General features: G+C 35.0%; 1 pseudogene; it reads left to right on the forward strand.

Moving 5' to 3' along the window:
* Window positions 1–1,315: 1,315 nt before the first annotated feature.
* Window positions 1,316–12,970, forward strand: part of LOC107589475 (beta-1,3-glucosyltransferase-like) — a 28,943-nt pseudogene continuing 17,288 nt past the window's right edge.

Raw genomic sequence — 12,970 nt, forward strand, 5'->3', positions numbered from 1 at the left:
GTAAAAATATTTCAAAATTTTACTGTTTTGCTGTACTTTGGATCAAATAAATGCAGGCTTGGTGAACAGAAGAGACTTTTTAAAAAACACTAAAATCTTAATGTTCAAAAACTTTTGACTGGTGTATAGGCAACTTGAATTGTTCTCTAATTTCTAGCTTTTAATTGACTTAGAAATCAGATAACTGCTGGACAATAACCAATAATAATGATTTGTTTATATACTACAAACACTTTTTTTATCACATAAGGCAGAATAGTTTCTATACTGTAATAAATGTAATAAATTTATCACCTGGAGATGACTTGACAAACACAAATAAACCATATATTGTCGCAATCGTATGTTTAATGTCTTCATGTTTCCAAACATTTCTGTTTTCTGTGAAAACAACTGTTTTCATACATAGCTGGACGCTTTTGTTCATATTAAGAATTTCCTCGTACTACTTTCTGCGCGAGAGCGCCCTCCGGCTTCGAGTATGAATGAAACACACACTGCACAGAGTGTTTAGCTCTCCGTGATGTTCATCTCGCCTTATTCTGGGTCTGAATAAAACATCAGATCATGCACAGACTATCCTGTCTCTTTGAATTTAAATCTATATTTATTCACACAGGCTCTTGAAAACCTCTATGCGAACACACTTGGCCGAAATAGTGCGGGGGACGAATTTACGTGATATTAAAAGTGGGGGGGACACGTCCCCTTTGTAATCTACGCCCCTGTGTGTGTTTGCATGTTTATATAATTTATGAGGGCACAGACTTGTGTAATGACATGGACATAACACTGGTATAAAAACATAAACATGGTTTATGATTATTAATTATTTAATAATTAAAATAGCTAAGACCATACTAAATGTTTTATTAAAAATGTAAAAATGCAAAAAATTTAAAAAGTTTTCTATGAGGGGCAGGTTTGGGGGTAGGGGTAGGGGGATATTGTAGGGCAGGGTTAGTCAACTCCGGTCCTGGAGGGCCAGTGATCTGCATAGTTTACTTCCAACCCTTATCCAACACATCTGTTCATCATTTGTAAATAGTCCAGAATACTCTGATAAGCTTGATCAGGCGTGTTTGATTAGGGTTTGAACTAACTCTGCAGGACACCGGCCCTCCAGGAGCCGAGTTGAAGAGTCCTTGTTGTAGGGGGATAGAATATACAGTTTGTACAGTGTAAAAACCGTTACACCTATGGAGAGTTCCCATAAAACATTAAAACCAACAGGTGTGTGTGGCTGTGTACAGAATGCATGTACATTATTAGAGTTAAACTGAATAAAACATTCATGCTTCATATTGTCTCTCACAGAAACAAGGAAGAAGTGATCCACAAATGTTTGACCAATTTACTGGTGAGTTGCACATTGTGGCTTCTTTCTGATCATTTTGCAATAATCATTCATCAGAATTACATGTACCGGTAATTATAGTAGGATGTAATAACCTGCATTTACACATGAATATATTCAAATATCTCCGGATTGAATTTTTTTTTTTAATGCATTTGAAGGTTACAAATCCTGTAATATCAAAGAGATTATTTGAGATCTAATTGAGGCATATGAAAAATGTATTGACTTTGCTAGGTGCTATAAAGTACATTTTTTTCTCCCTGTTCTCGTCCTCTTTGGCAGAGGTGCGGGATGTGGTTTTTGTGATCCAGAGTCAGAAAAACTCATATCACACCCACAGGGCTGAACAAAAAAGAACAGAGCTTCTACATCAGGCTCAAACCTTAAACCAGGTAGTTTTACGTTATACTGTATGTACTAGTAAGTCTGTAAAATGCCGTTTTGGTTTCATTTAGCATACTTGGACAGTTTTAAATGCTTTGGTAAAGATATGCTTATGTTCCTTCATAATAATTTTATATTGCAGTAAATTTAAGGTTATTATTATTTGTTTTTAACAAGATGGTAGGTGTACACTGCAAAATGAAAATCTTGAATTTCAATTCCTTGATTGACCCAAAAAGTGTATTGGTCTTTAGCCACATAAAAGTCCACATAATTGCTGTGGAAAAGAATTGATGTCACCTCTAAGTAGCAGTAAACAGTCTGTGAAAATACACTTGTAGTAATTGCCACTTAATAAGCACTTCATAGCCATCTTTGCAGTGTACAATATAATTATAACCTTTATGTTTACAGTTTACGTTTTCAGATTCTTGATCATTTAGCCACATGATGGCACTGTTGTTTTAGGAAAAGTCAGATTGTTTTTATTGGGATTTAGTGAAATGTTGTACTTCAATATTAACAGTTGTTTTTGTGGTTTCTAAAGAGTGTCTCTGTGTGTGTCCATCACAATGACTAAACAGTGTGGTGCTAATTTTTTTTGCTTGTTGACAAGTTTTTGTGCTAGTGTGGTCACTGTAATAGCTGGGTGGGAAGACACAACATGTGTCTCTTGTGTGATTTATGTCGCATTTGTCTGTCATGATAGAGATTGTGCATATGTATGTTTTTTTTGTGTGCCAAAACTTAAAATCCTGGCAAGGTTTTTAGAGACATCAAATTTGACATGAAAAAAATGCACCCTTATTATTTACATTCTAAAAATAAAGAAAGTAATTTCAAAATCTGAAGCAAAAACAGAATGGTTTCACTTCAGCTTTGTGAAATTATGCTATATACACATCTGCATGAAACAAACATTTCGGGTTACTTGTGTAACCCATGCTCTCTGAATAGGGAATGAGATGACACAATGGGAATGCCCTTTGGGTGTGCCATTTGTCTGAAGCCCTTATAGAATCACACCACTTCATGGGCTGATGGAATGGGTGCTGCCTCGGCGATGCTATATCACTCACTCTAATACTACAGTTTTTTTATTCGCTTCGGTACAATTTTCACAAGCAACTGGTAAATTTTCAAAACTGTAAGTACTAATTTCACAACAGATCATCAAAAGTGCACTTTTTTCAAACATTTCAGGCGTATTTTCAATGGTCTTAGTACAATAGACACAATCACAAAGTATCCTTTTCAATACACAAAATAAGTGTTTCATCTATATAAATGTTTCATTCACAGTAACTGCCTTTCATAAAGCTTTTACTATCAAACTTTTCATTTGCATGTCTTCTCATGCAGTTTATTACATTTGTCTATTATTTAATCTAACTCATCTTAATTGTTAATCAGTGAATCATTTGGAGCATCTACAGTGTATATATATATATATATATATATATATATATAGATTCAATTGATATAGTTTCTCAAGAACTTGTTTGCAATTTGGGAATAACCAAATGTAATTCATTATTTTTTGCACTATAAGAGATTTATCTTAGAAGATAACCACTATTTTGTATGTGTGTGTGTGGTTCAAGGAACTTTTCCACGACATTCTAATTTATTGAGATGCACCTGTAAACCCTATGTTATGGGAGCAATATGTCCCCACAAGGATGGCAATATCTGAAATCCTTGTCCTTGTGGGAGACTTTTTTTTTCTACGAGAAAAGAAAAATTTGTAAGGGTAGGTTTAGGAGTAGGGTTAGTGTAGGGGGATACAGTTTGTACAGTATAAAACTCATTACTCCTATGGAATGCCACCATAATGATAGGAATACCTGTGTGTGTGTGTGTGTGTGTGTGTGCGCGCACATATGTGTACCTTCTTAACCATATTTTGGGGTCAAAGTAGTACCCAGAAGTGAGAAAACCTGACAAAATCGCCAAAAACTTCCCTTTGAGGATGTCCTCATTTTTAAAACTGAGTGTTTTACAATTTGTGAACATACAGCAGGATACAAGGGAGAGGAACTGATCAGAATTGTATCAGAAGAAGGGAGACAGATGGCATCAAATACATTATCAAACACAAATTACATTACATTATGCCATGTGATACTGTATATAGAGGCATTACCATGGTAAAGACTGCACATTACTATAACTCACCTTTCATCTGAAAAGTTCAGTTACAGTATAGATTCAGTCATATGTCATACTGCATTGGCAGTAAACTCTGTTCTAGCACCAAACCTTATGGCCATGGCATACCTTCATCACACCTTTTGATACAGTAACACACTGTATAAATACTTTTACAAACATTATGAATTATATGTGAGTTAAGCAAGCTAGGTAATGTAAGTGTATTTTCTAACATGACAGTTATTACCTCTATTACTGTAATTATTTCAGCAATAAAGGTGATTTGAAACGTATCTTGCATTGTTTGGTCTTGAATGAACTGATTGTTAAAAGTACTAAGTTGAAAGAAGATCTTACTGTTGTGTTTTGGTGATTAAACCAAATGTTCTCAATGCATATCACAATGATCTTGTGTTCTGAAACAGTCATTATGTGGAAAGTATGTGCAACTACAATGAAATCATGAGATCAGCTTTTGAAAGAATGACTAGTGGTGTTACAAGTGTGATCAGTTTTAAGTTTTGTTAACAGTGAAAACAACTTAAAATACGTCATCATTTTTGCTCATAAATGTAAGAGTAACACATCGATTGGAACTGTAAAGGGTCTACTTTTATGATCACTCACAATTTCAACAAAACGCTGTGATTTTGTAAAATAAAGAAAACAAACAAGATGAGATTTCTGCCGTCTCTGTCTTGAGCAGGAGCGCTTCACAAAAGTCAACCTAAACTCAGCGTATACTTGCCTCACAGACATGTTAAATATATCTATAGAAAGTTTCAAATTGATACTTTAAAATGAAATAATTAAAATCGAAAACAAAAACTCTTTCATTATGTAATCCGTAAAGATGCATTTCTCAAGGTGCGTGATGGTGAGTCAGGATCGTCAACTTCATCTTTGTGACACTTTTTTGTATATGGGCCCCGAAGCTGACTTGCTACGCCACTGGTGACAACTAATTGGAATCTGCTTTTATCAAGGCTTAGATGTGGAGAGTTTACACCTTTTGGGTACAGATGGTAATTTGCATGAAAGACACTGGGAAATGGCACACCCTCTACAGTAAGCAACATATCTCTAAACTCTTAGGATCTGTATTATCTTTTAATCTACTACTTGTATTGAGACCATTGCATCAGTACCAGACACAAATCAATGATACCAAACATGACTGTGAATATCACTTGCATTCATGTCGAATATTATATTTTGCTGTTGACCATTCTGAGTGAGCTGAGTGAAGGGAAAGAAGTGGATGAAAAGAAACAATATATAGGTGAGAAAGGAGTTTTCCCGCATCTTCTTTCAGTGAGATGTGGAAATAGATGTCTGTGTTTAATGTTCGTATCTCAGAAGATCAGAGTGTCTGAGGTTCTTCAAGTCTTACAAGGCTATTCTTTTTGCAATTCTTTTGGTAATGCTTGGAACGCATAAATGACATGCATCCTCTTTAACTGACTTAACTGACTGATTTAGTTAGAGAAAGTTAACAGCATGTCACGGCATTGCCTGTATAATGCAAAGTAGTCTGAAGATGTAACATTCAGGATACAAGATAAAAAAGTTTAAAACATGCCTTTAATAGAACACAATTTGTGTTTTAAAATAGCGAGTCATGTGGAGGGTGTTTTCATTTTCTGTGGTCAATCACTTAAAAAAAAACGTAATTATCCACACTCCCAAATGTTGAATTTTTGATCTTCCATCTGTTTAATTTTCCGGCACATTCTGAATAACATCAAACTCTCTGCTATCACATTCATTATTTAAGCACATTTGGTACATACAGGTACCCTCTGGCATCCCGTTACTCCTACCTTTTCTCATTTAAAATGGGCATTCCTTGACCTTTCTCTGTAAAGTGAGCCATAATCCCTAAACTTCTGAATTGCAAGTAGTTCCTTTTGAGGTCATTTGGAGTTATGAATGTTTATTTAAAAAATGTTTTATATAAGACTTAATATAATTTTAAATCATGTAAATGTAATATTTTCAATATTAAATGTTTAAATTTAATATTGAAATATTTTGAAATTGCAGCTACTGCATACAACTTTATCAGTCTGGTTGATATGAGGATTTAAAGTAGGAAGATTTAAAAATCTTTTGATTTCCATTTCAACAGAATGTTCATTTTTGGATCATGTGTTCCTTTAAAATTGGATTAAGTGTGAATTCATGCATATCAATTGTTACATGTTTATTCGTAAATTACCTGGCAGCTTTTAATTCTGTCACCTGCATGAAGAACTACTTTCTGCCTTAGTCTATGTCACCTGCTATAGAATTCATTGAGTTATGAATAAGACTGAGCAAAAACCCTTTAAACGGGTGTCGTTGATTTGAGATGCTACCAGATTTTGTGCTGTATTGCAGAGCTCACCAGATGTTGTGCTCCTTCACAAGCTGTCAGACTCTGATGGGAACTGGAGCATTCCTCTGGCACTGCCACGGTAAAACTCAAAAACATACACAACACAGAATGTACTCCACCTCTCGACATGTCAGAATTACAAGTGTTGATTCATAAAGTTGTTTTGAACACATTTTATGCAATGTATTTTTTGTTTTTCTTGTCTTCAGCCTTGCCTCATTATACTGTGAAACATCTTGGTGGTTTGTGTTTTTGGAAGAAGAGTCTAACGTGAACTTACACAACCATCTGCAGATGCTGAGCAAATTCAAGACAAGAAAGGTGAGCTGCAGACTTTTCAGTCTTTCAGCTGTTGTTACTGCAAAAGTGTAATATCAAGACTTCACGCCTTGTTTACTGTGGCTCTCTTACAGCAACAATCGTTGTATTTGAATCAGGAAAACTAAGAGAGCGTGTCATTGGTTGAGGTACTGATCATAAATCATGTCAAAACTGGGTGTGCAAAAGTCCAAGAAAGCAGCCGAAAAGTGTTGTCCTCGTTTACTTTCTCGACCAAATGTACTTTTCACTTTGTGGACACGCAGCACATGAAATTCTCTGTCACTTTAATTTCAGATATCCCATCATAAGCAGCTTGCGAGGAAGCCATTAGGGGTCTATCCTCTCATAAATTGTTTCTTAATTGTGTGAAATGTTACCTGTACTGTTTTTTTTACCCTTAAGAGACCCAAACTTAATGTCAGTAAACAAAAAATGTATGGGAGGGCATTACGGATTTGGATCTTACATGCAACTGCTTGGATCTTGCACAGAAATTATATAAGCAGGACTGGCTGTTCTGTCCTCCCTGTTAAAAAAGTTTTTTTGACTATCATTGCCACTGAATTAAAAACAAAATGTTATACTACAACATCTTGGATATTGCTATTTAGGCCATGTGAATTGAAAATAAAGTGTTTTACTTCATGAACTACTCCATGAACTAACATTCCCTGGTGAAACAGTAGATAGGACAACACAATACATAAAACCTTCTCCTGCGGACTTGAGTTAATGAAAGAGCAGCCTGAAACAGCACTTTGCACATGCATCCAAAGCGTGCTGTTTCTTACCTGAGTGTCTTTTCTCCATAGGAGTGGTTTCTGGGCAGACCCTCCATGATGATGAACCAACAATTATCCACGACTATGCTTTCTCACAGGACCCCTACAGCTTCACTTATCTTGACTTCATGGCTGGCTGGGCCCTCAGTTGCCCCCTGGCTAAGTGGTCAGATTTCATCTCTGTGCTTCTTGTGTACCTCTGCCGTGAACTGCTACTTTGCACTTTTAATCCAGATATTATTTGATCTGGTATCCCAGAACCGCAGAACATGTGAATTATGAGCTGCCCAAATTAGATTTCACCATGAGGTGAGAAAGATCACAAAATATTTCAGTGTACTGTACATACGCCCTACAGATATCTTTTTGTTTGTTTGTTTGTTAAATATTCATTATCTTGCAGTGGAAGTGCTTGGTGTTTTACAAAAAATATGAATATTTGTAATGGAAATTGCTCTAATGCATCAGCTACAAAGCATCTTAAAAAATATATTATTTTCCAAAATAACCCAGACACAGATAATAGACTCTTTACCTCTCTCCAGATGTATCATCTTAGCTCTTCTCAGCTTATATAATGCACTTTCTCTATACTCTCCTTTGGTATCACATCACTATTCAAAGTGTCTGGCGTCTCCTGTTGAAATAATGTGCCATCTGCCTACGGGAATATCTGTGTATATATTAATCCTCATTGATTTTACGGAGGAGCTGCCATTATTAAAGGGTTTTGTGACATTGAAAGACACTCTCTCCTTTTCCCTTGCCATCACTTCTCTCCCTCACTGATCAAAATGAGACTGTATGTTCCAGAGAGAACTCTCAGTGCTACTTTTGTGATTTCTATTGATGCAGTACTCTTAAGAGTCTGCTAAAAAAAAAACTCTGGTCTTACCGACTGGCATCTGTCTTGTTCTTAAAGGAATAGTTCTCCCAAAAATGAAAATCCTGTTGTCATTTACTTACTGGTCATGTCCTTCCAAATCCGTATGACTTCTTCTCTTCCATAGACCACAAAAAGTAGATGTTTAACAGAATGTTCATGCTGGTCTTTTCCACACAATGGAAGTAAATGGTGACCAGAAGCTGTCAAGTTCCAAAAAGCCACTATAAAATATTATAACAGTGCCATTTTACAGTGCAGTTTAATCATTATTCCTTGCAAATATTTTATTTAAATTCATATTATTGTGACTTTATTTGTTTACAAGATACACTCTCTTGCTCTGATTTCTGGAGTGCTTAGTTCTTAGTTCTTTGTTTTAATTGCACTTTGTTTCTTAAGTACAACCCTTAATATTCATTGATTCCTAGAAGAAGGCATGCTTTGCTTCTGTTATTGATGTTTCAGATTGTCCTCTACATTTGGGAGGAAGGGAGAGGTCCTGCTTTGACTGCGGTGAATGAGTTTTGCTCCGAGCTACACAGCTTGTCCTCAACAGAAGATTGTGCTATGACTGTCAACACTTTGTCTGCATGTGTAAGTACTATAAATGCTAACGGACCTCACCAATTGTTCAGAGAGATTTATACAAGCTCTCAGCCATGTGAATTAATGAAACTATGACAAATTGTTCTGTTCAGAAGAGACTGCCAAGAGGAAGTCAAGGCGTATTAATATCTCACAGTCAGTTGTCACTGAATTTCCCTGTTCTAATGCCCTAATAAATGACAATCTTCAAACGTGAATGCCAAATTTCTGCTTGTGGCTTTTCACATTTGCTGTTCTTTCTGAGTGATAATCAAAGGCCTATAAGTTCAGATTCCTCTAAATAAGCCACCTTATACTAAGTGTCCTCTCAAAGCTGACACACAGACATTCTGTAATAACTTAAAGGTCCTAAGTCCTACTATAAAGTTGGAACGAGGTTCTTTGATTTTGACCCAAATACTGTAACTCCCAGATTGGTAGCAGACACCAAACTGCTTTAAATATCTGTTATGTTCTTCATAGGGAAACCTTGTGCAAAAGGAGGATGTATTTGTTGCTGTTAATACATGTCAAAGATTTAATGCGGATAGAGGTGGGTGTAGTCAGCCTGTTCTTCAGAAATAGATAAAGACCGTGATTTGATCATAACTAACCAAACTTTAAAGGTGAAGTCAGGGTTTTTTAGGTAACATACTAATAATGACCAGTAGCTTATTATTTATTAGTTTTGTTCAATGTTAATTTTTGCATGTACCAATATATTCTAATATGAGTAATAATAGTAATAAAACTAATATTAGTTGTAAATGTTGTCATGAGCTATGGAGTTCAGTTTACATTATTAACTAACTTGAACCTTAAAATAAATGATTTTTTATTGATAATATTGTTCATTGAGTTGATAGTTATTATGCAGAAATTACACACTTCACCTCTGCTTTTTCATTGCCATTAATATTAGACTTTAAGATACACTAGATGCCATTTACAGAGAGAGAAATCTTTGCTTCTTACAAATACCCATGACTGCATGTTTGATTTATTTTAGCTTTTAATTAGTTTAGATTTATGAGGGATTGGATCCTTCAGTCTTGATTTAAAAAGTAAAGCCTGCAAATCAGCAAAAGAGCCCACCAAGCCATGGTTTGAGAGAATTACAGATAGACAATAATAAAAGGGAATAATTACAGCCGTCAGTCGCTTCGTCTCTTGGCCCACACGTGATGTCTGTAAATGACAATAAATTGATTTTGTTGATTGTTGCCACACAGAGTTCCATCGTAGCTTTTCAGAAACATTGTACTCATAAAGACAACTCTCTCCCCAGTCCCCTTCTTTGGTCTCTGTACTGTATAATAGGACAGGTATAAATGCTGTTTTATATTCCAGGAGAGATAACATTTTGCAGCTGGTCAGGCCTAATTGCACTGATTTGCATGATTATGTTCAGAGTTTGATTTTATGAAACTTTCCAGGCAGCATTTAATACTACAACATTTTGTGTGTGGCTACAAAGATCATAACTATCAGTGTTGGTAAAACATCTGCAAATTTACAGCAGGATATATTTTTCGTGAAGTTAACTTCATATGATTTATTGATTTTTGTTTATCTTTCTTTTTGCTCTTTCAGATGGATGTTATAATCTCAAGTAAATGTAATGCTATCTTAAACTGTTTGCTCAAATGTATCTTCATAGTTCCTTTAGTTAAACAAACTTATTTGTATTGGTTTTTTGTATATATGGATTACTTATATATATATATAGGCAAAAAAGTATTTAGTCAGCCACCAATTGTGCAAGTTCTCCCACTTAAAAAGATGAGAGAGGCCTGTAATTTTCATCATAGGTATACCTCAACTATGAGAGACAAATACATTTACATTTACATTTACATTTACATTTATTCGTTTAGCAGATGCTTTTATCCAGAGCGACTTACAATTTGGGGAATACATCAAGCGATTCATCTTAAAGAGGCAAATAGACACAGGAAGTGCCCTTAAAACCAAGTTTCAGGCATTGTTCAAATAAGTACAAGCTATGCTGGGGATTAAGTAAAGTGTAGCAAAGGTTTTTTGTTTAAGATGAGGTCAGATGGTGGCAAAAGAGATGAGTTTTCAGCTGTCGTTTGAACATTGTCAGGGAATCAGCATTCTGGATAGGGGTGGGAATATCATTCCACCAGCCAGGAACGGTGAACAAAAATGTTCTGGAAAGTGATTTCCAGATTTCCTAGAAGCCACTTAGAAAACACTCAGATTTCCTTTCCTTCAGATTTGCATGGCAACACCACCTAAAACCATTCAGGACCCTTTAGTAACCTCATTGTAATGCATCAGAAACAACCTAGAACACATTAGAAACATGCTAAAATCCACTCAGAACCACTGTTGTCAGGCCATATGTCAGTAAAAATTAAATTTCCTGTCCTGTCAGCCATTATACTGTGCTCACAGCGCCTGCTCTTCAATTGCACACACAAATACGGCAACTTCGAGTATGCGTGTCAGATTCGCGCAACGTTCTGAACCCCCAGCTCTTAAAGTAATAGCAGCCAAGTAACCTAACTCAGCTGCTGTGATGTCTGCTCATCAAAGAAAAAAGAAGACATCAATAACTTTTGTAGCTTTAAGGTTTCATTTATATTTAATTTAGAATTAGTGTTGATAACTTAATTTAATTTCTGTATTATTTCTTCTTGCTGAAGGGCATAGGTAAATATGACATTTATTATAATGGGTTTATGTGAAGATTGTTTTAAGTTCACTTAAATTAGTTGTTGTTATTTTTTAAAGTCTAATAAATGTTCAAATTGATAGCTCTCAATTATACTATAATGTTGAATGGCTATAGTCAATGGTTAAATATCAGGAAAAAAAGAACAATTTCTTAGAGACATCAGTAGTATTGGTATCTGTGATACTCGCCCTCAGCTCAGTTATAAAAAATTTGCCACTAAACAGATATTTAAAATTGACTGTCTTTGTTGTTTATACATTGATTTGTGAAATTATTGCAATATGAAAGTATAATTAAATGTTAGGTGGTATTAATCATGATTAATTTCAGAAAATAATGTGTGATTAATTCATTTTTTTTAATCGATTGACAACACTAATTAATAACAATTATTATATTAGTCACAATATAGCTTAGAGACATCAGTAGTATTGGTATCGGTGATACTCGCCCTCAGCTCAGTTATAAAAAATTTGCCACTAAACAGATATTTAAAATTGACTGTCTTTGTTGTTTATACATTGATTTGTGAAATTATTGCAATATGAAAGTATAATTAAATGTTAGGTGGTATTAATCATGATTAATTTCAGAAAATAATGTGTGATTAATTCATTTTTTTAATCGATTGACAACACTAATTAATAACAATTATTATATTAGTCACAATATATTTTTTTTTGTTTACTTTATTTATCTAAACCACCAAGCAACATGCTAAAAAAACACTCAGATCCCCTTATCAACCACATAGTAAAGCACTAGCAACAACCCAGAACACCTTCGCATTTGAAGGCTGCATACATCATCGGAGCAGTCTCATTTAAGAAAAGTAACCGTTAAATTGAGAAGTAAAAAATTAATTACAGTATTTTTTTTTTTACACCTCACAAGGAATAACAGTCAATTTTATTATGGTTACTTTTCTTAAATAAGACATCCTTGATGACGTATGCAGGAGGATGCAGCCTCCGAAATGAGACGCAGCTACAATTAAAACAACTCTGAATCCTTTAGCAGCCTTCTACCTCACCCAGTACACTCTAGAAACCACACAGCAACATGCTAAAAACCACTCAAATCCACGTTGCAACCGCACAATAGGCCCTTGGCAACCACTTAACCTAATATTTTTACAGCAACTTAAGCAAACACCACTTAAGAGAATGTTAAGAAAGATGTTGGTTTAAGAGTGGTAATATATAGTTTTGTACTCATATGTTTAGCATTGCAATCTTTGTGACCTAACAGTATGCTGCTTACTAACCGTTCTCAATAGTTTTCTGTTTACTTGTAGCATTGTTATTTGCAGACAGTGACTTCCCATTACAATGTAGGTACTTTGTGTAAAAACACAATGGTGTGTGACTGTCACATTGTTAGATATCCTGAATCGTCGTAGTATTCAGTATCT

Source organism: Sinocyclocheilus grahami, unplaced genomic scaffold, assembly GCF_001515645.1.
Source record: "Sinocyclocheilus grahami isolate Dianchi unplaced genomic scaffold, SAMN03320097.WGS_v1.1 scaffold7.1, whole genome shotgun sequence".
NCBI classification, from domain to species: Eukaryota; Metazoa; Chordata; class Actinopteri; order Cypriniformes; family Cyprinidae; genus Sinocyclocheilus; species Sinocyclocheilus grahami.